General features: G+C 47.5%; 23 non-coding genes across 23 annotated transcripts; 8 read left to right on the forward strand and 15 right to left on the reverse strand.

Moving 5' to 3' along the window:
• Nucleotides 1-596: 596 nt before the first annotated feature.
• Nucleotides 597-667, reverse strand: trnag-gcc (transfer RNA glycine (anticodon GCC)). Its single transcript has one exon. It is a non-coding gene; the product is annotated as a tRNA-Gly (tRNA).
• A 122-nt stretch (nt 668-789) lies between these two features.
• Nucleotides 790-861, forward strand: trnae-cuc (transfer RNA glutamic acid (anticodon CUC)). Its single transcript has one exon. It is a non-coding gene; the product is annotated as a tRNA-Glu (tRNA).
• Nucleotides 862-2,046: 1,185 nt separating this feature from the next.
• Nucleotides 2,047-2,119, reverse strand: trnam-cau (transfer RNA methionine (anticodon CAU)). The gene has a single exon. It is a non-coding gene; the product is annotated as a tRNA-Met (tRNA).
• A 2,033-nt stretch (nt 2,120-4,152) lies between these two features.
• On the reverse strand, nt 4,153-4,223 carry trnag-gcc (transfer RNA glycine (anticodon GCC)). The gene has a single exon. It is a non-coding gene; the product is annotated as a tRNA-Gly (tRNA).
• Nucleotides 4,224-4,345: 122 nt separating this feature from the next.
• trnae-cuc (transfer RNA glutamic acid (anticodon CUC)) lies at nt 4,346-4,417 on the forward strand. Its single transcript has one exon. It is a non-coding gene; the product is annotated as a tRNA-Glu (tRNA).
• Nucleotides 4,418-5,602: 1,185 nt separating this feature from the next.
• On the reverse strand, nt 5,603-5,675 carry trnam-cau (transfer RNA methionine (anticodon CAU)). The gene has a single exon. It is a non-coding gene; the product is annotated as a tRNA-Met (tRNA).
• Nucleotides 5,676-6,276: 601 nt separating this feature from the next.
• Nucleotides 6,277-6,347, reverse strand: trnag-gcc (transfer RNA glycine (anticodon GCC)). The gene has a single exon. It is a non-coding gene; the product is annotated as a tRNA-Gly (tRNA).
• Nucleotides 6,348-6,469: 122 nt separating this feature from the next.
• Nucleotides 6,470-6,541, forward strand: trnae-cuc (transfer RNA glutamic acid (anticodon CUC)). Its single transcript has one exon. It is a non-coding gene; the product is annotated as a tRNA-Glu (tRNA).
• A 1,185-nt stretch (nt 6,542-7,726) lies between these two features.
• On the reverse strand, nt 7,727-7,799 carry trnam-cau (transfer RNA methionine (anticodon CAU)). Its single transcript has one exon. It is a non-coding gene; the product is annotated as a tRNA-Met (tRNA).
• A 2,033-nt stretch (nt 7,800-9,832) lies between these two features.
• trnag-gcc (transfer RNA glycine (anticodon GCC)) lies at nt 9,833-9,903 on the reverse strand. Its single transcript has one exon. It is a non-coding gene; the product is annotated as a tRNA-Gly (tRNA).
• Nucleotides 9,904-10,025: 122 nt separating this feature from the next.
• trnae-cuc (transfer RNA glutamic acid (anticodon CUC)) lies at nt 10,026-10,097 on the forward strand. Its single transcript has one exon. It is a non-coding gene; the product is annotated as a tRNA-Glu (tRNA).
• Nucleotides 10,098-11,282: 1,185 nt separating this feature from the next.
• trnam-cau (transfer RNA methionine (anticodon CAU)) lies at nt 11,283-11,355 on the reverse strand. The gene has a single exon. It is a non-coding gene; the product is annotated as a tRNA-Met (tRNA).
• A 601-nt stretch (nt 11,356-11,956) lies between these two features.
• trnag-gcc (transfer RNA glycine (anticodon GCC)) lies at nt 11,957-12,027 on the reverse strand. Its single transcript has one exon. It is a non-coding gene; the product is annotated as a tRNA-Gly (tRNA).
• A 122-nt stretch (nt 12,028-12,149) lies between these two features.
• trnae-cuc (transfer RNA glutamic acid (anticodon CUC)) lies at nt 12,150-12,221 on the forward strand. The gene has a single exon. It is a non-coding gene; the product is annotated as a tRNA-Glu (tRNA).
• A 1,185-nt stretch (nt 12,222-13,406) lies between these two features.
• Nucleotides 13,407-13,479, reverse strand: trnam-cau (transfer RNA methionine (anticodon CAU)). The gene has a single exon. It is a non-coding gene; the product is annotated as a tRNA-Met (tRNA).
• A 2,033-nt stretch (nt 13,480-15,512) lies between these two features.
• On the reverse strand, nt 15,513-15,583 carry trnag-gcc (transfer RNA glycine (anticodon GCC)). Its single transcript has one exon. It is a non-coding gene; the product is annotated as a tRNA-Gly (tRNA).
• A 122-nt stretch (nt 15,584-15,705) lies between these two features.
• Nucleotides 15,706-15,777, forward strand: trnae-cuc (transfer RNA glutamic acid (anticodon CUC)). The gene has a single exon. It is a non-coding gene; the product is annotated as a tRNA-Glu (tRNA).
• Nucleotides 15,778-16,962: 1,185 nt separating this feature from the next.
• Nucleotides 16,963-17,035, reverse strand: trnam-cau (transfer RNA methionine (anticodon CAU)). Its single transcript has one exon. It is a non-coding gene; the product is annotated as a tRNA-Met (tRNA).
• Nucleotides 17,036-19,068: 2,033 nt separating this feature from the next.
• On the reverse strand, nt 19,069-19,139 carry trnag-gcc (transfer RNA glycine (anticodon GCC)). The gene has a single exon. It is a non-coding gene; the product is annotated as a tRNA-Gly (tRNA).
• Nucleotides 19,140-19,261: 122 nt separating this feature from the next.
• On the forward strand, nt 19,262-19,333 carry trnae-cuc (transfer RNA glutamic acid (anticodon CUC)). Its single transcript has one exon. It is a non-coding gene; the product is annotated as a tRNA-Glu (tRNA).
• Nucleotides 19,334-20,518: 1,185 nt separating this feature from the next.
• On the reverse strand, nt 20,519-20,591 carry trnam-cau (transfer RNA methionine (anticodon CAU)). Its single transcript has one exon. It is a non-coding gene; the product is annotated as a tRNA-Met (tRNA).
• Nucleotides 20,592-21,192: 601 nt separating this feature from the next.
• Nucleotides 21,193-21,263, reverse strand: trnag-gcc (transfer RNA glycine (anticodon GCC)). Its single transcript has one exon. It is a non-coding gene; the product is annotated as a tRNA-Gly (tRNA).
• Nucleotides 21,264-21,385: 122 nt separating this feature from the next.
• On the forward strand, nt 21,386-21,457 carry trnae-cuc (transfer RNA glutamic acid (anticodon CUC)). The gene has a single exon. It is a non-coding gene; the product is annotated as a tRNA-Glu (tRNA).
• The last annotated feature ends 409 nt before the right edge of the window (nt 21,458-21,866 follow it).

The following is a 21,866-nucleotide window of genomic DNA, read 5'->3' on the forward strand; positions in this document are numbered from 1 at the left end:
AGAATATCGTTCAGAGAGATACGAGGAGAACCATTTCAATGCAGTCCCAGAGACACCAACCCAGTGTTTCAGCCTGTTAAGTAAAATATAGTGGTCAACAGTATCAAAGGCCGACGTAAGATCCAACATTAAGAGAACAGAACATTTACCTGCATCGCTTTGTAACAAAATGTCATTAGAAACTCTAAGAAGGGCTGTTTCAGTGGAATGAACTTTACGAAAGCCAGATTGAAATTTGTCGAAAATACTATATTTATCTAAAACTGCTGTAAGCTGCTTAGCCACGATCTTCTCTAGAATCTTAGCAATTAACGGAATTTTTGAGATCGGTCTATAATTGCTTACCAGCAATGTCTGTAAACATATATTCAGTCACCCACTGGCGCTGGCAGGCGACAATTCTAAGTCTGCCAATTGTCCCGCCGAATTCGCGCCACTGTCCAAAGTCTCCTCTCAACAACATCTTGACTTAATGCAGATACGATGTCCAACCCAAGTTTGGTTTGCACAGGCTTCTTGTTCCAAATCTTGATGCCGTCTGGCCGTGACCGAGAACAAACTTAATGCCCCCCAAGACCCCACGCATAAAGGAACCGTGCATTGGCCGGGAATCGAACCCGGGTCTCCCGCGTGGCAGGCGAGAATTCTACCACTGAACAACCAATGCTCACACACGTGGCAGTTTTCTCAACGAATTCGCGCCATTGCCCAAGCGCTCCTCTCGAGGCGCAGCGGAAAATGTAGCCCGATACACCCACGCGTCACTCATCAAGACACCTCTGTGGCAGCTCCCTGATGGTCTAGTGGTCAGGATTCGGCGCTCTCACCGCCGCGGCCCGGGTTCGATTCCCGGTCAGGGAAACTGCGTTTTGCCCCACCTCCGCCTTACCCGAAAGGGACAAGCGGTAGACAATGGATGGGTTGCCTTTGCCACGTACTGTGTATCAAGAGAGCCTCAAGGCACCATCTCCCCCCAAAACGGACCATTCCTTGAAGCCGTCAACAAATGAAGCACAGTTGCCAGTTCTTCAAGCCCAGGATGAGCTGCCGTCTTGGAGGTGAAGGGTGTGACAGGACATCCAAAAAATGTGTGGCCGAACTGCGCATCAAAACATGCCTCCCGTGAGGATAGAGCTCAACACCGCCAGTTTTCGAGACTTGCGCATGGCAGGCGACAATTCTACCGCTGAGCTAACAACCCTTGCATGTCCGCCAATTGTCCCGCTGAATTCGCGCTACTGTCCAAACTCTCCTCTCCAGACGCTTAAAATGGATGCACAAACTCTGCCACGTACTGCGCATCAAAGCACATCGCTTGCGTGAGGCTACAAGTCACTACCTTCTGATTTCGTGATTCACATGTGGCAGGCGACAGTTCTAACGCTCAGCCACCAGCCCTTACAAGTCTGCCAATTGTCTCGTCGAATTCGCGCCACTCTCCAAAGTCTACTCTCAACAACATCTTGACTTAATGCAGATACGATGTCCAACCCAAGTTTGGTTTGCATAGACTTCTTGTTCCAACTTAACAGTCAGGCAAGAATGACTTCAAATTATCCCTCTCCATGGACCCTGTTGGCAAAGGAACTCCAGGCAACCTCCAGAGACTCAGCTCGGGAGCTGCTGATAACCAATTATCAGCCCTTGTTCATCCGCTTCCAATGCAAAGACATTCCTAACCCTACCTGGACAAAGTGTCCTAGAAGAAATAACAGGTAGGAGTCATTTGGGAGCCAACGTGTGGTGCCCCGCAATTCTGACCTGAGAAAAGAAAGAGGAATTGTGGTGAAAGTTGGATGAAGTGGTTTCAGAGGGCCGGCACACATCCATAGGGGAGGATCGCCTGCCACGTGTGAGTCTTGAAATCAAACAGATGGGAAGGCTTTCCACGGTCAATGGCAGAATGATTTGGATTGATCCCTGTTCTAGATCTCGCATCGGAGGAGGCTGAAAATCCACTACAAAGGAGTGGTTCTAAGGCTCCAGCGTCCTCGAAATGGGTAGAAGAGGTACAAAATGGATGGACCAACTCTGTACCAAAACACCTGCCTCGTGTGAGGCTCGAACTCACGACCTTCAGATTATGAGACTGACGCGCTGCCTACTGCGCCAACGAGGCTGACAGGGAACCTGAAAATGGACGATTTCTCGAAGCTGCACAGAAATGAAATTCAGCTTGGACAAACAAAGGTGAGTCCCCAGGTATTTAAGCCCTGAACGGGTTTTGGAGGTGAAGAGTGCCACAGGAGATCCTAAAAACGGTGTTTTGACCCAGCTCCGGCTTACCTGAAAGGGACAAGCGGTAGACAATGGATGGGTTGCCTTTGCCACGTACTGTGTATCAAGCGAGGCTCAAGACACCATCTTCCCCCAAAACGGACCATTCTTCTTTTGTCTCGTAGTGCCGTCTTAAGTTAAATTCCTTAATTACAGCCACATTAGCTCCACTAATAAGACACACGGGTTTAGTAAGTAAGTAAGTAAAATTTTATTTATATAGCACATTTCTAGATAGAGATCCCAAAGTGCTTTACAAGATATAACAGATTAAAAAGACAAAATACAAACAAAGTTAGCAAAAGGCAGTTTTAAAAAGATGTGTTTTTAGCTGTTTTTTAAAAGTAATCAATGAATCAGCGGATCGTAAGTCCTGAGGAAGGGAATTCCACAGTCTGGCGGCCACAGTAGCAAAAGCTCTATCACCCCTAGTTTTCAGTCTCGTATACTGAATGACAAGTAGGCCCTGACTACTCGACCTCAGAGACCTACTAGGGGCATAGGGCTGTAAAAGTTCAATGATATATGGTGGTGCTTGTTGTTGAAGAGCCTTGAAAGTTAAAACCAAAATCTTAAACTGGACTCTAAATTCAACAGGAAGCCAATGTAACTGCATGAGCAACGGTGTTATATGTGAAAATTTAGAAGCTTTCGTCAAAAGTCTTGCTGCAGCATTCTGAACGATCTGCAGACGCTCCAAAGAACCTTTATTTAAACAAGTAAACAGGGAATTGCAATAGTCCAGTCGTGAAGAGATAAAAGCATGAATAACAATCTCCAGTTCGGTATAGGATATAATAGAGCTCAATTTAGAAATATTTCTTAAATGATAAAAGCAAGACCGAACAAGAGATTTAACATGACTATCTAACGTAAGAGCAGGATCAAGGATAATCCCTAAGTTCCTGACAGATGGTTTTACAAACGTTGAAAGAGGACCAAGAGCATTTATTATACTGGGTATATGTCTATCTGGGGCACATAAGAGGACTTCGGTTTTACTTTCATTTAGTTGGAGGAAGTTTTCAGCCATCCAGCCTTTAATGGTTTCCAAGCACACATTTAAAAGCCGCAGCTTAGAAGCCTCTTCCGGTTTAAAAGATATATAGAGTTGGATATCGTCTGCATAACAATGGTAACAAATATCCTCAAAAGGGCTCAAAATGTGCTGAAGAGGGAGTAAATAAACTAAAAACAGTAATGGCCCTAGCACAGAGCCTTGTGGCACACCAAAAGACAGGGACGCAGAAGATGATCTATACTTAGAAACTGCCACAGAAGAATATCGTTCAGAGAGATACGAGGAGAACCATTTCAATGCAGTCCCAGAGACACCAACCCAGTGTTTCAGCCTGTTAAGTAAAATATAGTGGTCAACAGTATCAAAGGCCGACGTAAGATCCAACATTAAGAGAACAGAACATTTACCTGCATCGCTTTGTAACAAAATGTCATTAGAAACTCTAAGAAGGGCTGTTTCAGTGGAATGAACTTTACGAAAGCCAGATTGAAATTTGTCGAAAATACTATATTTATCTAAAACTGCTGTAAGCTGCTTAGCCACGATCTTCTCTAGAATCTTAGCAATTAACGGAATTTTTGAGATCGGTCTATAATTGCTTACCAGCAATGTCTGTAAACATATATTCAGTCACCCACTGGCGCTGGCAGGCGACAATTCTAAGTCTGCCAATTGTCCCGCCGAATTCGCGCCACTGTCCAAAGTCTCCTCTCAACAACATCTTGACTTAATGCAGATACGATGTCCAACCCAAGTTTGGTTTGCACAGGCTTCTTGTTCCAAATCTTGATGCCGTCTGGCCGTGACCGAGAACAAAGTTAATGCCCCCCAAGACCCCACGCATAAAGGAACCGTGCATTGGCCGGGAATCGAACCCGGGTCTCCCGCGTGGCAGGCGAGAATTCTACCACTGAACCACCAATGCTCACACACGTGGCAGTTTTCTCAACGAATTCGCGCCATTGCCCAAGCGCTCCTCTCGAGGCGCAGCGGAAAATGTAGCCCGATACACCCACGCGTCACTCATCAAGACACCTCTGTGGCAGCTCCCTGATGGTCTAGTGGTCAGGATTCGGCGCTCTCACCGCCGCGGCCCGGGTTCGATTCCCGGTCAGGGAAACTGCGTTTTGCCCCACCTCCGCCTTACCCGAAAGGGACAAGCGGTAGACAATGGATGGGTTGCCTTTGCCACGTACTGTGTATCAAGAGAGCCTCAAGGCACCATCTCCCCCCAAAACGGACCATTCCTTGAAGCCGTCAACAAATGAAGCACAGTTGCCAGTTCTTCAAGCCCAGGATGAGCTGCCGTCTTGGAGGTGAAGGGTGTGACAGGACATCCAAAAAATGTGTGGCCGAACTGCGCATCAAAACATGCCTCCCGTGAGGATAGAGCTCAACACCGCCAGTTTTCGAGACTTGCGCATGGCAGGCGACAATTCTACCGCTGAGCTAACAACCCTTGCATGTCCGCCAATTGTCCCGCTGAATTCGCGCTACTGTCCAAACTCTCCTCTCCAGACGCTTAAAATGGATGCACAAACTCTGCCACGTACTGCGCATCAAAGCACATCGCTTGCGTGAGGCTACAAGTCACTACCTTCTGATTTCGTGATTCACATGTGGCAGGCGACAGTTCTAACGCTCAGCCACCAGCCCTTACAAGTCTGCCAATTGTCTCGTCGAATTCGCGCCACTCTCCAAAGTCTACTCTCAACAACATCTTGACTTAATGCAGATACGATGTCCAACCCAAGTTTGGTTTGCATAGACTTCTTGTTCCAACTTAACAGTCAGGCAAGAATGACTTCAAATTATCCCTCTCCATGGACCCTGTTGGCAAAGGAACTCCAGGCAACCTCCAGAGACTCAGCTCGGGAGCTGCTGATAACCAATTATCAGCCCTTGTTCATCCGCTTCCAATGCAAAGACATTCCTAACCCTACCTGGACAAAGTGTCCTAGAAGAAATAACAGGTAGGAGTCATTTGGGAGCCAACGTGTGGTGCCCCGCAATTCTGACCTGAGAAAAGAAAGAGGAATTGTGGTGAAAGTTGGATGAAGTGGTTTCAGAGGGCCGGCACACATCCATAGGGGAGGATCGCCTGCCACGTGTGAGTCTTGAAATCAAACAGATGGGAAGGCTTTCCACGGTCAATGGCAGAATGATTTGGATTGATCCCTGTTCTAGATCTCGCATCGGAGGAGGCTGAAAATCCACTACAAAGGAGTGGTTCTAAGGCTCCAGCGTCCTCGAAATGGGTAGAAGAGGTACAAAATGGATGGACCAACTCTGTACCAAAACACCTGCCTCGTGTGAGGCTCGAACTCACGACCTTCAGATTATGAGACTGACGCGCTGCCTACTGCGCCAACGAGGCTGACAGGGAACCTGAAAATGGACGATTTCTCGAAGCTGCACAGAAATGAAATTCAGCTTGGACAAACAAAGGTGAGTCCCCAGGTATTTAAGCCCTGAACGGGTTTTGGAGGTGAAGAGTGCCACAGGAGATCCTAAAAACGGTGTTTTGACCCAGCTCCGGCTTACCTGAAAGGGACAAGCGGTAGACAATGGATGGGTTGCCTTTGCCGCGTACTGTGTATCAAGCGAGGCTCAAGACACCATCTTCCCCCAAAACGGACCATTCTTCTTTTGTCTCGTAGTGCCGTCTTAAGTTAAATTCCTTAATTACAGCCACATTAGCTCCACTAATAAGACACACGGGTTTACCAGCAATGTCTGTAAACATATATTCAGTCACCCACTGGCGCTGGCAGGCGACAATTCTAAGTCTGCCAATTGTCCCGCCGAATTCGCGCCACTGTCCAAAGTCTCCTCTCAACAACATCTTGACTTAATGCAGATACGATGTCCAACCCAAGTTTGGTTTGCACAGGCTTCTTGTTCCAAATCTTGATGCCGTCTGGCCGTGACCGAGAACAAACTTAATGCCCCCCAAGACCCCACGCATAAAGGAACCGTGCATTGGCCGGGAATCGAACCCGGGTCTCCCGCGTGGCAGGCGAGAATTCTACCACTGAACAACCAATGCTCACACACGTGGCAGTTTTCTCAACGAATTCGCGCCATTGCCCAAGCGCTCCTCTCGAGGCGCAGCGGAAAATGTAGCCCGATACACCCACGCGTCACTCATCAAGACACCTCTGTGGCAGCTCCCTGATGGTCTAGTGGTCAGGATTCGGCGCTCTCACCGCCGCGGCCCGGGTTCGATTCCCGGTCAGGGAAACTGCGTTTTGCCCCACCTCCGCCTTACCCGAAAGGGACAAGCGGTAGACAATGGATGGGTTGCCTTTGCCACGTACTGTGTATCAAGAGAGCCTCAAGGCACCATCTCCCCCCAAAACGGACCATTCCTTGAAGCCGTCAACAAATGAAGCACAGTTGCCAGTTCTTCAAGCCCAGGATGAGCTGCCGTCTTGGAGGTGAAGGGTGTGACAGGACATCCAAAAAATGTGTGGCCGAACTGCGCATCAAAACATGCCTCCCGTGAGGATAGAGCTCAACACCGCCAGTTTTCGAGACTTGCGCATGGCAGGCGACAATTCTACCGCTGAGCTAACAACCCTTGCATGTCCGCCAATTGTCCCGCTGAATTCGCGCTACTGTCCAAACTCTCCTCTCCAGACGCTTAAAATGGATGCACAAACTCTGCCACGTACTGCGCATCAAAGCACATCGCTTGCGTGAGGCTACAAGTCACTACCTTCTGATTTCGTGATTCACATGTGGCAGGCGACAGTTCTAACGCTCAGCCACCAGCCCTTACAAGTCTGCCAATTGTCTCGTCGAATTCGCGCCACTCTCCAAAGTCTACTCTCAACAACATCTTGACTTAATGCAGATACGATGTCCAACCCAAGTTTGGTTTGCATAGACTTCTTGTTCCAACTTAACAGTCAGGCAAGAATGACTTCAAATTATCCCTCTCCATGGACCCTGTTGGCAAAGGAACTCCAGGCAACCTCCAGAGACTCAGCTCGGGAGCTGCTGATAACCAATTATCAGCCCTTGTTCATCCGCTTCCAATGCAAAGACATTCCTAACTCTACCTGGACAAAGTGTCCTAGAAGAAATAACAGGTAGGAGTCATTTGGGAGCCAACGTGTGGTGCCCCGCAATTCTGACCTGAGAAAAGAAAGAGGAATTGTGGTGAAAGTTGGATGAAGTGGTTTCAGAGGGCCGGCACACATCCATAGGGGTGGATCGCCTGCCACGTGTGAGTCTTGAAATCAAACAGATGGGAAGGCTTTCCACGGTCAATGGCAGAATGATTTGGATTGATCCCTGTTCTAGATCTCGCATCGGAGGAGGCTGAAAATCCACTACAAAGGAGTGGTTCTAAGGCTCCAGCGTCCTCGAAATGGGTAGAAGAGGTACAAAATGGATGGACCAACTCTGTACCAAAACACCTGCCTCGTGTGAGGCTCGAACTCACGACCTTCAGATTATGAGACTGACGCGCTGCCTACTGCGCCAACGAGGCTGACAGGGAACCTGAAAATGGACGATTTCTCGAAGCTGCACAGAAATGAAATTCAGCTTGGACAAACAAAGGTGAGTCCCCAGGTATTTAAGCCCTGAACGGGTTTTGGAGGTGAAGAGTGCCACAGGAGATCCTAAAAACGGTGTTTTGACCCAGCTCCGGCTTACCTGAAAGGGACAAGCGGTAGACAATGGATGGGTTGCCTTTGCCGCGTACTGTGTATCAAGCAAGGCTCAAGACACCATCTTCCCCCAAAACGGACCATTCTTCTTTTGTCTCGTAGTGCCGTCTTAAGTTAAATTCCTTAATTACAGCCACATTAGCTCCACTAATAAGACACACGGGTTTAGTAAGTAAGTAAGTAAAATTTTATTTATATAGCACATTTCTAGATAGAGATCACAAAGTGCTTTACAAGATATAACAGATTAAAAAGACAAAATACAAACAAAGTTAGCAAAAGGCAGTTTTAAAAAGATGTGTTTTTAGCTGTTTTTTAAAAGTAATCAATGAATCAGCGGATCGTAAGTCCTGAGGAAGGGAATTCCACAGTCTGGCGGCCACAGTAGCAAAAGCTCTATCACCCCTAGTTTTCAGTCTCGTATACTGAATGACAAGTAGGCCCTGACTACTCGACCTCAGAGACCTACTAGGGGCATAGGGCTGTAAAAGTTCAATGATATATGGTGGTGCTTGTTGTTGAAGAGCCTTGAAAGTTAAAACCAAAATCTTAAACTGGACTCTAAATTCAACAGGAAGCCAATGTAACTGCATGAGCAACGGTGTTATATGTGAAAATTTAGAAGCTTTCGTCAAAAGTCTTGCTGCAGCATTCTGAACGATCTGCAGACGCTCCAAAGAACCTTTATTTAAACAAGTAAACAGGGAATTGCAATAGTCCAGTCGTGAAGAGATAAAAGCATGAATAACAATCTCCAGTTCGGTATAGGATATAATAGAGCTCAATTTAGAAATATTTCTTAAATGATAAAAGCAAGACCGAACAAGAGATTTAACATGACTATCTAACGTAAGAGCAGGATCAAGGATAATCCCTAAGTTCCTGACAGATGGTTTTACAAACGTTGAAAGAGGACCAAGAGCATTTATTATACTGGGTATATGTCTATCTGGGGCACATAAGAGGACTTCGGTTTTACTTTCATTTAGTTGGAGGAAGTTTTCAGCCATCCAGCCTTTAATGGTTTCCAAGCACACATTTAAAAGCCGCAGCTTAGAAGCCTCTTCCGGTTTAAAAGATATATAGAGTTGGATATCGTCTGCATAACAATGGTAACAAATATCCTCAAAAGGGCTCAAAATGTGCTGAAGAGGGAGTAAATAAACTAAAAACAGTAATGGCCCTAGCACAGAGCCTTGTGGCACACCAAAAGACAGGGACGCAGAAGATGATCTATACTTAGAAACTGCCACAGAAGAATATCGTTCAGAGAGATACGAGGAGAACCATTTCAATGCAGTCCCAGAGACACCAACCCAGTGTTTCAGCCTGTTAAGTAAAATATAGTGGTCAACAGTATCAAAGGCCGACGTAAGATCCAACATTAAGAGAACAGAACATTTACCTGCATCGCTTTGTAACAAAATGTCATTAGAAACTCTAAGAAGGGCTGTTTCAGTGGAATGAACTTTACGAAAGCCAGATTGAAATTTGTCGAAAATACTATATTTATCTAAAACTGCTGTAAGCTGCTTAGCCACGATCTTCTCTAGAATCTTAGCAATTAACGGAATTTTTGAGATCGGTCTATAATTGCTTACCAGCAATGTCTGTAAACATATATTCAGTCACCCACTGGCGCTGGCAGGCGACAATTCTAAGTCTGCCAATTGTCCCGCCGAATTCGCGCCACTGTCCAAAGTCTCCTCTCAACAACATCTTGACTTAATGCAGATACGATGTCCAACCCAAGTTTGGTTTGCACAGGCTTCTTGTTCCAAATCTTGATGCCGTCTGGCCGTGACCGAGAACAAAGTTAATGCCCCCCAAGACCCCACGCATAAAGGAACCGTGCATTGGCCGGGAATCGAACCCGGGTCTCCCGCGTGGCAGGCGAGAATTCTACCACTGAACCACCAATGCTCACACACGTGGCAGTTTTCTCAACGAATTCGCGCCATTGCCCAAGCGCTCCTCTCGAGGCGCAGCGGAAAATGTAGCCCGATACACCCACGCGTCACTCATCAAGACACCTCTGTGGCAGCTCCCTGATGGTCTAGTGGTCAGGATTCGGCGCTCTCACCGCCGCGGCCCGGGTTCGATTCCCGGTCAGGGAAACTGCGTTTTGCCCCACCTCCGCCTTACCCGAAAGGGACAAGCGGTAGACAATGGATGGGTTGCCTTTGCCACGTACTGTGTATCAAGAGAGCCTCAAGGCACCATCTCCCCCCAAAACGGACCATTCCTTGAAGCCGTCAACAAATGAAGCACAGTTGCCAGTTCTTCAAGCCCAGGATGAGCTGCCGTCTTGGAGGTGAAGGGTGTGACAGGACATCCAAAAAATGTGTGGCCGAACTGCGCATCAAAACATGCCTCCCGTGAGGATAGAGCTCAACACCGCCAGTTTTCGAGACTTGCGCATGGCAGGCGACAATTCTACCGCTGAGCTAACAACCCTTGCATGTCCGCCAATTGTCCCGCTGAATTCGCGCTACTGTCCAAACTCTCCTCTCCAGACGCTTAAAATGGATGCACAAACTCTGCCACGTACTGCGCATCAAAGCACATCGCTTGCGTGAGGCTACAAGTCACTACCTTCTGATTTCGTGATTCACATGTGGCAGGCGACAGTTCTAACGCTCAGCCACCAGCCCTTACAAGTCTGCCAATTGTCTCGTCGAATTCGCGCCACTCTCCAAAGTCTACTCTCAACAACATCTTGACTTAATGCAGATACGATGTCCAACCCAAGTTTGGTTTGCATAGACTTCTTGTTCCAACTTAACAGTCAGGCAAGAATGACTTCAAATTATCCCTCTCCATGGACCCTGTTGGCAAAGGAACTCCAGGCAACCTCCAGAGACTCAGCTCGGGAGCTGCTGATAACCAATTATCAGCCCTTGTTCATCCGCTTCCAATGCAAAGACATTCCTAACCCTACCTGGACAAAGTGTCCTAGAAGAAATAACAGGTAGGAGTCATTTGGGAGCCAACGTGTGGTGCCCCGCAATTCTGACCTGAGAAAAGAAAGAGGAATTGTGGTGAAAGTTGGATGAAGTGGTTTCAGAGGGCCGGCACACATCCATAGGGGAGGATCGCCTGCCACGTGTGAGTCTTGAAATCAAACAGATGGGAAGGCTTTCCACGGTCAATGGCAGAATGATTTGGATTGATCCCTGTTCTAGATCTCGCATCGGAGGAGGCTGAAAATCCACTACAAAGGAGTGGTTCTAAGGCTCCAGCGTCCTCGAAATGGGTAGAAGAGGTACAAAATGGATGGACCAACTCTGTACCAAAACACCTGCCTCGTGTGAGGCTCGAACTCACGACCTTCAGATTATGAGACTGACGCGCTGCCTACTGCGCCAACGAGGCTGACAGGGAACCTGAAAATGGACGATTTCTCGAAGCTGCACAGAAATGAAATTCAGCTTGGACAAACAAAGGTGAGTCCCCAGGTATTTAAGCCCTGAACGGGTTTTGGAGGTGAAGAGTGCCACAGGAGATCCTAAAAACGGTGTTTTGACCCAGCTCCGGCTTACCTGAAAGGGACAAGCGGTAGACAATGGATGGGTTGCCTTTGCCGCGTACTGTGTATCAAGCGAGGCTCAAGACACCATCTTCCCCCAAAACGGACCATTCTTCTTTTGTCTCGTAGTGCCGTCTTAAGTTAAATTCCTTAATTACAGCCACATTAGCTCCACTAATAAGACACACGGGTTTACCAGCAATGTCTGTAAACATATATTCAGTCACCCACTGGCGCTGGCAGGCGACAATTCTAAGTCTGCCAATTGTCCCGCCGAATTCGCGCCACTGTCCAAAGTCTCCTCTCAACAACATCTTGACTTAATGCAGATACGATGTCCAACCCAAGTTTGGTTTGCACAGGCTTCTTGTTCCAAATCTTGATGCCGTCTGGCCGTGACCGAGAACAAAGTTAATGCCCCCCAAGACCCCACGCATAAAGGAACCGTGCATTGGCCGGGAATCGAACCCGGGTCTCCCGCGTGGCAGGCGAGAATTCTACCACTGAACAACCAATGCTCACACACGTGGCAGTTTTCTCAACGAATTCGCGCCATTGCCCAAGCGCTCCTCTCGAGGCGCAGCGGAAAATGTAGCCCGATACACCCACGCGTCACTCATCAAGACACCTCTGTGGCAGCTCCCTGATGGTCTAGTGGTCAGGATTCGGCGCTCTCACCGCCGCGGCCCGGGTTCGATTCCCGGTCAGGGAAACTGCGTTTTGCCCCACCTCCGCCTTACCCGAAAGGGACAAGCGGTAGACAATGGATGGGTTGCCTTTGCCACGTACTGTGTATCAAGAGAGCCTCAAGGCACCATCTCCCCCCAAAACGGACCATTCCTTGAAGCCGTCAACAAATGAAGCACAGTTGCCAGTTCTTCAAGCCCAGGATGAGCTGCCGTCTTGGAGGTGAAGGGTGTGACAGGACATCCAAAAAATGTGTGGCCGAACTGCGCATCAAAACATGCCTCCCGTGAGGATAGAGCTCAACACCGCCAGTTTTCGAGACTTGCGCATGGCAGGCGACAATTCTACCGCTGAGCTAACAACCCTTGCATGTCCGCCAATTGTCCCGCTGAATTCGCGCTACTGTCCAAACTCTCCTCTCCAGACGCTTAAAATGGATGCACAAACTCTGCCACGTACTGCGCATCAAAGCACATCGCTTGCGTGAGGCTACAAGTCACTACCTTCTGATTTCGTGATTCACATGTGGCAGGCGACAGTTCTAACGCTCAGCCACCAGCCCTTACAAGTCTGCCAATTGTCTCGTCGAATTCGCGCCACTCTCCAAAGTCTACTCTCAACAACATCTTGACTTAATGCAGATACGATGTCCAACCCAAGTTTGGTTTGCATAGACTTCTTGTTCCAACTTAACAGTCAGGCAAGAATGACTTCAAATTATCCCTCTCCATGGACCCTGTTGGCAAAGGAACTCCAGGCAACCTCCAGAGACTCAGCTCGGGAGCTGCTGATAACCAATTATCAGCCCTTGTTCATCCGCTTCCAATGCAAAGACATTCCTAACTCTACCTGGACAAAGTGTCCTAGAAGAAATAACAGGTAGGAGTCATTTGGGAGCCAACGTGTGGTGCCCCGCAATTCTGACCTGAGAAAAGAAAGAGGAATTGTGGTGAAAGTTGGATGAAGTGGTTTCAGAGGGCCGGCACACATCCATAGGGGTGGATCGCCTGCCACGTGTGAGTCTTGAAATCAAACAGATGGGAAGGCTTTCCACGGTCAATGGCAGAATGATTTGGATTGATCCCTGTTCTAGATCTCGCATCGGAGGAGGCTGAAAATCCACTACAAAGGAGTGGTTCTAAGGCTCCAGCGTCCTCGAAATGGGTAGAAGAGGTACAAAATGGATGGACCAACTCTGTACCAAAACACCTGCCTCGTGTGAGGCTCGAACTCACGACCTTCAGATTATGAGACTGACGCGCTGCCTACTGCGCCAACGAGGCTGACAGGGAACCTGAAAATGGACGATTTCTCGAAGCTGCACAGAAATGAAATTCAGCTTGGACAAACAAAGGTGAGTCCCCAGGTATTTAAGCCCTGAACGGGTTTTGGAGGTGAAGAGTGCCACAGGAGATCCTAAAAACGGTGTTTTGACCCAGCTCCGGCTTACCTGAAAGGGACAAGCGGTAGACAATGGATGGGTTGCCTTTGCCGCGTACTGTGTATCAAGCAAGGCTCAAGACACCATCTTCCCCCAAAACGGACCATTCTTCTTTTGTCTCGTAGTGCCGTCTTAAGTTAAATTCCTTAATTACAGCCACATTAGCTCCACTAATAAGACACACGGGTTTAGTAAGTAAGTAAGTAAAATTTTATTTATATAGCACATTTCTAGATAGAGATCACAAAGTGCTTTACAAGATATAACAGATTAAAAAGACAAAATACAAACAAAGTTAGCAAAAGGCAGTTTTAAAAAGATGTGTTTTTAGCTGTTTTTTAAAAGTAATCAATGAATCAGCGGATCGTAAGTCCTGAGGAAGGGAATTCCACAGTCTGGCGGCCACAGTAGCAAAAGCTCTATCACCCCTAGTTTTCAGTCTCGTATACTGAATGACAAGTAGGCCCTGACTACTCGACCTCAGAGACCTACTAGGGGCATAGGGCTGTAAAAGTTCAATGATATATGGTGGTGCTTGTTGTTGAAGAGCCTTGAAAGTTAAAACCAAAATCTTAAACTGGACTCTAAATTCAACAGGAAGCCAATGTAACTGCATGAGCAACGGTGTTATATGTGAAAATTTAGAAGCTTTCGTCAAAAGTCTTGCTGCAGCATTCTGAACGATCTGCAGACGCTCCAAAGAACCTTTATTTAAACAAGTAAACAGGGAATTGCAATAGTCCAGTCGTGAAGAGATAAAAGCATGAATAACAATCTCCAGTTCGGTATAGGATATAATAGAGCTCAATTTAGAAATATTTCTTAAATGATAAAAGCAAGACCGAACAAGAGATTTAACATGACTATCTAACGTAAGAGCAGGATCAAGGATAATCCCTAAGTTCCTGACAGATGGTTTTACAAACGTTGAAAGAGGACCAAGAGCATTTATTATACTGGGTATATGTCTATCTGGGGCACATAAGAGGACTTCGGTTTTACTTTCATTTAGTTGGAGGAAGTTTTCAGCCATCCAGCCTTTAATGGTTTCCAAGCACACATTTAAAAGCCGCAGCTTAGAAGCCTCTTCCGGTTTAAAAGATATATAGAGTTGGATATCGTCTGCATAACAATGGTAACAAATATCCTCAAAAGGGCTCAAAATGTGCTGAAGAGGGAGTAAATAAACTAAAAACAGTAATGGCCCTAGCACAGAGCCTTGTGGCACACCAAAAGACAGGGACGCAGAAGATGATCTATACTTAGAAACTGCCACAGAAGAATATCGTTCAGAGAGATACGAGGAGAACCATTTCAATGCAGTCCCAGAGACACCAACCCAGTGTTTCAGCCTGTTAAGTAAAATATAGTGGTCAACAGTATCAAAGGCCGACGTAAGATCCAACATTAAGAGAACAGAACATTTACCTGCATCGCTTTGTAACAAAATGTCATTAGAAACTCTAAGAAGGGCTGTTTCAGTGGAATGAACTTTACGAAAGCCAGATTGAAATTTGTCGAAAATACTATATTTATCTAAAACTGCTGTAAGCTGCTTAGCCACGATCTTCTCTAGAATCTTAGCAATTAACGGAATTTTTGAGATCGGTCTATAATTGCTTACCAGCAATGTCTGTAAACATATATTCAGTCACCCACTGGCGCTGGCAGGCGACAATTCTAAGTCTGCCAATTGTCCCGCCGAATTCGCGCCACTGTCCAAAGTCTCCTCTCAACAACATCTTGACTTAATGCAGATACGATATCCAACCCAAGTTTGGTTTGCACAGGCTTCTTGTTCCAAATCTTGATGCCGTCTGGCCGTGACCGAGAACAAAGTTAATGCCCCCCAAGACCCCACGCATAAAGGAACCGTGCATTGGCCGGGAATCGAACCCGGGTCTCCCGCGTGGCAGGCGAAAATTCTACCACTGAACCACCAATGCTCACACACGTGGCAGTTTTCTCAACGAATTCGCGCCATTGCCCAAGCGCTCCTCTCGAGGCGCAGCGGAAAATGTAGCCCGATACACCCACGCGTCACTCATCAAGACACCTCTGTGGCAGCTCCCTGATGGTCTAGTGGTCAGGATTCGGCGCTCTCACCGCCGCGGCCCGGGTTCGATTCCCGGTCAGGGAAACTGCGTTTTGCCCCACCTCCGCCTTACCCGAAAGGGACAAGCGGTAGACAATGGATGGGTTGCCTTTGCCACGTACTGTGTATCAAGAGAGCCTCAAGGCACCATCTCCCCCCAAAACGGACCATTCCTTGAAGCCGTCAACAAATGAAGCACAGTTGCCAGTTCTTCAAGCCCAGGATGAGCTGCCGTCTTGGAGGTGAAGGGTGTGACAGGACATCCAAAAAATGTGTGGCCGAACTGCGCATCAAAACATGCCTCCCGTGAGGATAGAGCTCAACACCGCCAGTTTTCGAGACTTGCGCATGGCAGGCGACAATTCTACCGCTGAGCTAACAACCCTTGCATGTCCGCCAATTGTCCCGCTGAATTCGCGCTACTGTCCAAACTCTCCTCTCCAGACGCTTAAAATGGATGCACAAACTCTGCCACGTACTGCGCATCAAAGCACATCGCTTGCGTGAGGCTACAAGTCACTACCTTCTGATTTCGTGATTCACATGTGGCAGGCGACAGTTCTAACGCTCAGCCACCAGCCCTTACAAGTCTGCCAATTGTCTCGTCGAATTCGCGCCACTCTCCAAAGTCTACTCTCAACAACATCTTGACTTAATGCAGATACGATGTCCAACCCAAGTTTGGTTTGCATAGACTTCTTGTTCCAACTTAACAGTCAGGCAAGAATGACTTCAAATTATCCCTCTCCATGGACCCTGTTGGCAAAGGAACTCCAGGCAACCTCCAGAGACTCAGCTCGGGAGCTGCTGATAACCAATTATCAGCCCTTGTTCATCCGCTTCCAATGCAAAGACATTCCTAACCCTACCTGGACAAAGTGTCCTAGAAGAAATAACAGGTAGGAGTCATTTGGGAGCCAACGTGTGGTGCCCCGCAATTCTGACCTGAGAAAAGAAAGAGGAATTGTGGTGAAAGTTGGATGAAGTGGTTTCAGAGGGCCGGCACACATCCATAGGGGAGGATCGCCTGCCACGTGTGAGTCTTGAAATCAAACAGATGGGAAGGCTTTCCACGGTCAATGGCAGAATGATTTGGATTGATCCCTGTTCTAGATCTCGCATCGGAGGAGGCTGAAAATCCACTACAAAGGAGTGGTTCTAAGGCTCCAGCGTCCTCGAAATGGGTAGAAGAGGTACAAAATGGATGGACCAACTCTGTACCAAAACACCTGCCTCGTGTGAGGCTCGAACTCACGACCTTCAGATTATGAGACTGACGCGCTGCCTACTGCGCCAACGAGGCTGACAGGGAACCTGAAAATGGACGATTTCTCGAAGCTGCACAGAAATGAAATTCAGCTTGGACAAACAAAGGTGAGTCCCCAGGTATTTAAGCCCTGAACGGGTTTTGGAGGTGAAGAGTGCCACAGGAGATCCTAAAAACGGTGTTTTGACCCAGCTCCGGCTTACCTGAAAGGGACAAGCGGTAGACAATGGATGGGTTGCCTTTGCCACGTACTGTGTATCAAGCGAGGCTCAAGACACCATCTTCCCCCAAAACGGACCATTCTTCTTTTGTCTCGTAGTGCCGTCTTAAGTTAAATTCCTTAATTACAGCCACATTAGCTCCACTAATAAGACACACGGGTTTAGTAAGTAAGTAAGTAAAATTTTATTTATATAGCACATTTCTAGATAGAGATCACAAAGTGCTTTACAAGATATAACAGATTAAAAAGACAAAATACAAACAAAGTTAGCAAAAGGCAGTTTTAAAAAGATGTGTTTTTAGCTGTTTTTTAAAAGTAATCAATGAATCAGCGGATCGTAAGTCCTGAGGAAGGGAATTCCACAGTCTGGCGGCCACAGTAGCAAAAGCTCTATCACCCCTAGTTTTCAGTCTCGTATACTGAATGACAAGTAGGCCCTGACTACTCGACCTCAGAGACCTACTAGGGGCATAGGGCTGTAAAAGTTCAATGATATATGGTGGTGCTTGTTGTTGAAGAGCCTTGAAAGTTAAAACCAAAATCTTAAACTGGACTCTAAATTCAACAGGAAGCCAATGTAACTGCATGAGCAACGGTGTTATATGTGAAAATTTAGAAGCTTTCGTCAAAAGTCTTGCTGCAGCATTCTGAACGATCTGCAGACGCTCCAAAGAACCTTTATTTAAACAAGTAAACAGGGAATTGCAATAGTCCAGTCGTGAAGAGATAAAAGCATGAATAACAATCTCCAGTTCGGTATAGGATATAATAGAGCTCAATTTAGAAATATTTCTTAAATGATAAAAGCAAGACCGAACAAGAGATTTAACATGACTATCTAACGTAAGAGCAGGATCAAGGATAATCCCTAAGTTCCTGACAGATGGTTTTACAAACGTTGAAAGAGGACCAAGAGCATTTATTATACTGGGTATATGTCTATCTGGGGCACATAAGAGGACTTCGGTTTTACTTTCATTTAGTTGGAGGAAGTTTTCAGCCATCCAGCCTTTAATGGTTTCCAAGCACACATTTAAAAGCCGCAGCTTAGAAGCCTCTTCCGGTTTAAAAGATATATAGAGTTGGATATCGTCTGCATAACAATGGTAACAAATATCCTCAAAAGGGCTCAAAATGTGCTGAAGAGGGAGTAAATAAACTAAAAACAGTAATGGCCCTAGCACAGAGCCTTGTGGCACACCAAAAGACAGGGACGCAGAAGATGATCTATACTTAGAAACTGCCACAGAAGAATATCGTTCAGAGAGATACGAGGAGAACCATTTCAATGCAGTCCCAGAGACACCAACCCAGTGTTTCAGCCTGTTAAGTAAAATATAGTGGTCAACAGTATCAAAGGCCGACGTAAGATCCAACATTAAGAGAACAGAACATTTACCTGCATCGCTTTGTAACAAAATGTCATTAGAAACTCTAAGAAGGGCTGTTTCAGTGGAATGAACTTTACGAAAGCCAGATTGAAATTTGTCGAAAATACTATATTTATCTAAAACTGCTGTAAGCTGCTTAGCCACGATCTTCTCTAGAATCTTAGCAATTAACGGAATTTTTGAGATCGGTCTATAATTGCTTACCAGCAATGTCTGTAAACATATATTCAGTCACCCACTGGCGCTGGCAGGCGACAATTCTAAGTCTGCCAATTGTCCCGCCGAATTCGCGCCACTGTCCAAAGTCTCCTCTCAACAACATCTTGACTTAATGCAGATACGATGTCCAACCCAAGTTTGGTTTGCACAGGCTTCTTGTTCCAAATCTTGATGCCGTCTGGCCGTGACCGAGAACAAAGTTAATGCCCCCCAAGACCCCACGCATAAAGGAACCGTGCATTGGCCGGGAATCGAACCCGGGTCTCCCGCGTGGCAGGCGAGAATTCTACCACTGAACCACCAATGCTCACACACGTGGCAGTTTTCTCAACGAATTCGCGCCATTGCCCAAGCGCTCCTCTCGAGGCGCAGCGGAAAATGTAGCCCGATACACCCACGCGTCACTCATCAAGACACCTCTGTGGCAGCTCCCTGATGGTCTAGTGGTCAGGATTCGGCGCTCTCACCGCCGCGGCCCGGGTTCGATTCCCGGTCAGGGAAACTGCGTTTTGCCCCACCTCCGCCTTACCCGAAAGGGACAAGCGGTAGACAATGGATGGGTTGCCTTTGCCACGTACTGTGTATCAAGAGAGCCTCAAGGCACCATCTCCCCCCAAAACGGACCATTCCTTGAAGCCGTCAACAAATGAAGCACAGTTGCCAGTTCTTCAAGCCCAGGATGAGCTGCCGTCTTGGAGGTGAAGGGTGTGACAGGACATCCAAAAAATGTGTGGCCGAACTGCGCATCAAAACATGCCTCCCGTGAGGATAGAGCTCAACACCGCCAGTTTTCGAGACTTGCGCATGGCAGGCGACAATTCTACCGCTGAGCTAACAACCCTTGCATGTCCGCCAATTGTCCCGCTGAATTCGCGCTACTGTCCAAACTCTCCTCTCCAGACGCTTAAAATGGATGCACAAACTCTGCCACGTACTGCGCATCAAAGCACATCGCTTGCGTGAGGCTACAAGTCACTACCTTCTGATTTCGTGATTCACATGTGGCAGGCGACAGTTCTAACGCTCAGCCACCAGCCCTTACAAGTCTGCCAATTGTCTCGTCGAATTCGCGCCACTCTCCAAAGTCTACTCTCAACAACATCTTGACTTAATGCAGATACGATGTCCAACCCAAGTTTGGTTTGCATAGACTTCTTGTTCCAACTTAACAGTCAGGCAAGAATGACTTCAAATTATCCCTCTCCATGGACCCTGTTGGCAAAGGAACTCCAGGCAACCTCCAGAGACTCAGCTCGGGAGCTGCTGATAACCAATTATCAGCCCTTGTTCATCCGCTTCCAATGCAAAGACATTCCTAACCCTACCTGGACAAAGTGTCCTAGAAGAAATAACAGGTAGGAGTCATTTGGGAGCCAACGTGTGGTGCCCCGCAATTCTGACCTGAGAAAAGAAAGAGGAATTGTGGTGAAAGTTGGATGAAGTGGTTTCAGAGGGCCGGCACACATCCATAGGGGAGGATCGCCTGCCACGTGTGAGTCTTGAAATCAAACAGATGGGAAGGCTTTCCACGGTCAATGGCAGAATGATTTGGATTGATCCCTGTTCTAGATCTCGCATCGGAGGAGGCTGAAAATCCACTACAAAGGAGTGGTTCTAAGGCTCCAGCGTCCTCGAAATGGGTAGAAGAGGTACAAAATGGATGGACCAACTCTGTACCAAAACACCTGCCTCGTGTGAGGCTCGAACTCACGACCTTCAGATTATGAGACTGACGCGCTGCCTACTGCGCCAACGAGGCTGACAGGGAACCTGAAAATGGACGATTTCTCGAAGCTGCACAGAAATGAAATTCAGCTTGGACAAACAAAGGTGAGTCCCCAGGTATTTAAGCCCTGAACGGGTTTTGGAGGTGAAGAGTGCCACAGGAGATCCTAAAAACGGTGTTTTGACCCAGCTCCGGCTTACCTGAAAGGGACAAGCGGTAGACAATGGATGGGTTGCCTTTGCCGCGTACTGTGTATCAAGCGAGGCTCAAGACACCATCTTCCCCCAAAACGGACCATTCTTCTTTTGTCTCGTAGTGCCGTCTTAAGTTAAATTCCTTAATTACAGCCACATTAGCTCCACTAATAAGACACACGGGTTTACCAGCAATGTCTGTAAACATATATTCAGTCACCCACTGGCGCTGGCAGGCGACAATTCTAAGTCTGCCAATTGTCCCGCCGAATTCGCGCCACTGTCCAAAGTCTCCTCTCAACAACATCTTGACTTAATGCAGATACGATATCCAACCCAAGTTTGGTTTGCACAGGCTTCTTGTTCCAAATCTTGATGCCGTCTGGCCGTGACCGAGAACAAAGTTAATGCCCCCCAAGACCCCACGCATAAAGGAACCGTGCATTGGCCGGGAATCGAACCCGGGTCTCCCGCGTGGCAGGCGAAAATTCTACCACTGAACCACCAATGCTCACACACGTGGCAGTTTTCTCAACGAATTCGCGCCATTGCCCAAGCGCTCCTCTCGAGGCGCAGCGGAAAATGTAGCCCGATACACCCACGCGTCACTCATCAAGACACCTCTGTGGCAGCTCTCTGATGGTCTAGTGGTCAGGATTCGGCGCTCTCACCGCCGCGGCCCGGGTTCGATTCCCGGTCAGGGAAACTGCGTTTTGCCCCACCTCCGCCTTACCCGAAAGGGACAAGCGGTAGACAATGGATGGGTTGCCTTTGCCACGTACTGTGTATCAAGAGAGCCTCAAGGCACCATCTCCCCCCAAAACGGACCATTCCTTGAAGCCGTCAACAAATGAAGCACAGTTGCCAGTTCTTCAAGCCCAGGATGAGCTGCCGTCTTGGAGGTGAAGGGTGTGACAGGACATCCAAAAAATGTGTGGCCGAACTGCGCATCAAAACATGCCTCCCGTGAGGATAGAGCTCAACACCGCCAGTTTTCGAGACTTGCGCATGGCAGGCGACAATTCTACCGCTGAGCTAACAACCCTTGCATGTCCGCCAATTGTCCCGCTGAATTCGCGCTACTGTCCAAACTCTCCTCTCCAGACGCTTAAAA

The sequence above is a fragment of the Diplotaxodon limnothrissa genome, linkage group LG23 (genome assembly GCF_057381915.1).
Source record: "Diplotaxodon limnothrissa isolate DT_005_m linkage group LG23, D_limnothrissa_male_GT1.1, whole genome shotgun sequence".
NCBI lineage: Eukaryota > Metazoa > Chordata > Actinopteri > Cichliformes > Cichlidae > Diplotaxodon > Diplotaxodon limnothrissa.